Here is a 2983-nt window from a genome sequence, read left to right as displayed (position 1 = left end):
GGTCAATGATACCATCACGGTGCTGTGTCACCGAGATTCCCGAAGCATTGCGAGGGAAGAGCGAACCAGGCTGCAGCGGCATGTCCGAAAACCAGAGGGTGACCTCCACAGTAATGGTGGTTATGCGATATTGATTTTTTCGCAGCCCAAGGAGTAACGGCAGCCGTCGTGATTGGGGTCTCTCAGATATAACCACGTCATCGGGGCCAAGCGGATGCTCAGGCAGCATATCTGACAGATTTGCCGTCAGCTTATGTGCAGCGGCCGCTGACCCAGATCTGGCGGAAGCGGATTGAGAGTGAGTGGACCCAGATGTAGATCCTCTGGAAGTAGATCGGGCTGGAGCCAGGTCCGACTGACTGAGGTCGTTTAGGGACTGGTCAGTCGCCGGGATACCAGATCCAGCCGCCGCGGGACCCTGCTGAAAGACGCAGTGGTTGGAACGCTCTCGGCGTCAAGCTTCCGATCCCCACTTAGAGAGGGCTCACCGAGTATCCTCTTCCAGTAAATTATCCGCGATGGGCGCAGGAGCTTTAGAAGTCTCGTCATCTTCACCTCACCGTCGGCCGAGCTGCCGAAGACAACTTCCAAAGTCTCGCCGTGACTCTTGGATTTGACCTTAGATTTGGGTCCTGGCTTTGGTATCCTCTTAGAATCTCCGCTTTCGTCGGAACTGTTGAAGAGGCTGCTCGCCGCTAGTGGCTGTATACCTTTGCCTTAAATTTGGAAATGCCAGATTTAGAGTGGGCCGGATCGGGCTCAATCGGATCCGGATCCGCGTCGAGCCGATACCTCCGTCATCACCGATTCCTCCAGACATGGGGATCCGTAGAACCAGCGTCCTGTTAATGCTTGGAGTTAGAGAAGCTTCGCGACATCGTTCTGAAACATGACATTTGGAGGCTAGAGCTTGGTAAGGACCCACCGGCCAATGTCGAACCGTTAAAAATCCGCCTCAAAGACGGTGCGAGCGCGGTGAAAAGCAAGCCGCGGCGCTATCCGCCAGCAGTTCGAGAGTTTCTACGCGAGTTCAACGCTAAGCTCGTTGAATTGGGGTGGATCTACGAAAACCCAAACAGTCGTTGGGCTAGCCCAGTGCTGCCCGTACGCAAACCGGGCGTAAGTTCGGACGAGTACCGTCAGACCTGCGACTACCGTCTCGTCAACGACCTCATCGAGGCTCTCGTCAGCACGATGCCACGCATGGCAACACTGTTAGAGCATACCCGAGGAAAGAAGCACTTCGGGCTGTTCGACCTCCTCAAGGGTTTCTGGCAACTGCCACTAGATGAGCTTAGTCAGGAGCTAATGTCTTACATTACGGACTCAAAAATATACACTCCTCGTCGTGTCCCGCAGGGATGCTGTGATGCTGCCGTGCATTTCCAGCAGACGATGGAGAAATGCTTCGAGTCGCTTTTGTACAGTTCTTTGGGTATCTGGATTGACGATATCCTTTTGTTCACGGACGACATCGAGACCTATTTGACGAAATTGGAGGTGTTTTTCGACCTAGTTGCGACTTCTGGGCTTAAGTTGAGTGCCAAGAAGAGCAGTCTTTACCAGCAAACGGTAAAATGGTGCGGTCGCATTATCACCAGTGAAGGTGTGACCCACGACCCTGCTCGCATCAATACACTGCGGGCAATGCCTTACCCGACTACAGCAGGGCAGCTACAACAATTTTTGTGTGCTGCCAATTGGATGAGAGAGTCTATCGCTGACTATGCTCGCGCGGTTGAACCTCTACAACAACTATTGGACACGGCCCTCAAGAGTGGAAAACGCACGAAGCGGGTCGCCAACGGCATATCTATCGCAATGTCGGATGCTGAAAAGGTTGCGTACGACAAGATCAAAGACCTGTTGGCTACATCTGCTACACTAGCGCTACCTGACGACTCAGCCACCACCGTAGTGTGTTCAGACGCATCGGACAGCGGCTGGTCGGTTATGGTGAGTCAAGTAGCAAGCTTTGATCCTAGAGTTCCTGTGTCTACCCAGCAGCACAAGCTGCTAACGTGCCTCAGCGGTACGTTTAAGGGAGCACAGCTGAACTGGACAGTGATCGAAAAGGAAGCTTATCCTATAGTAATGGCGTGCGAAAAGCTCGATTATCTACTATTGCGTGCCCGACCATTTAGGTTATTCTGCGACCACCGCAACCTCATTCATGTGTTCGCTCCCCATACGAGCATTAAGAAACACATCAGAGGTAAACTACTGCGATGGGCCTTGAAACTTATGCCTTATCGGTATACTATCGAACATGTTGAAGGTGTTTCAAACGTATGGGCGGACATGTTGTCAAGATGGGCTGGGCAACCTACAGTGACAGTGAGGCTGAAGCGATTCACACGAAAGAAGGTCAAGGAGAAACGGACATCTAAAAAGCCTAGCACAATGCAAATTCTCCGACCGCTCGACGACGACGAATTCGTTTGGCCGTCACTACAAGAAATCGCTGCAGCTCAGAAGCAACATCAGGCTCCACCTACTTCGAGCGTTGATGACGGCAATGTGGTGCGAGTGGATCAACGCATCTGGATTCCACGTGCGTGCAAGAAGCTGACACAAAGGCTATGCGTTATTGCTCATTGCGGGGCCCAGGGTCACCGTGGAGAGCAAGCCATGGTGAACCATCTACGACGCATCTTTCACATCCCCGACATTCGAGGCGTCGTACACGCATTTGTGTCGACGTGCCTGTTGTGCCCACATGTGAAAGGTGGAAAAATGATTCGTAGACCATGGAGTGAAACCATAGAGTGCAACGACAGAAATGGTGTTCTACATTGGGATTTCCTAGCACTAGGCGAATCTTTTGGGGACAGTAAATATCTACTTGTCCTCAAAGACCACGCCACACATTTCTGTGAGCTCGTGGCATGTGACGCAGCGGACAGTGCTGTTGCAACTACAGCCATTCTCGACTGGCACAGTCGTTTTGGAGCACCACCATTGTGGGTAAGCGACAATGGCA

Source organism: Phytophthora parasitica (genome assembly GCF_000247585.1).
Source record: "Phytophthora parasitica INRA-310 unplaced genomic scaffold supercont2.34, whole genome shotgun sequence".
NCBI classification, from domain to species: Eukaryota; Oomycota; class Peronosporomycetes; order Peronosporales; family Peronosporaceae; genus Phytophthora; species Phytophthora nicotianae.
This window is presented reverse-complemented; position numbering follows the sequence as displayed.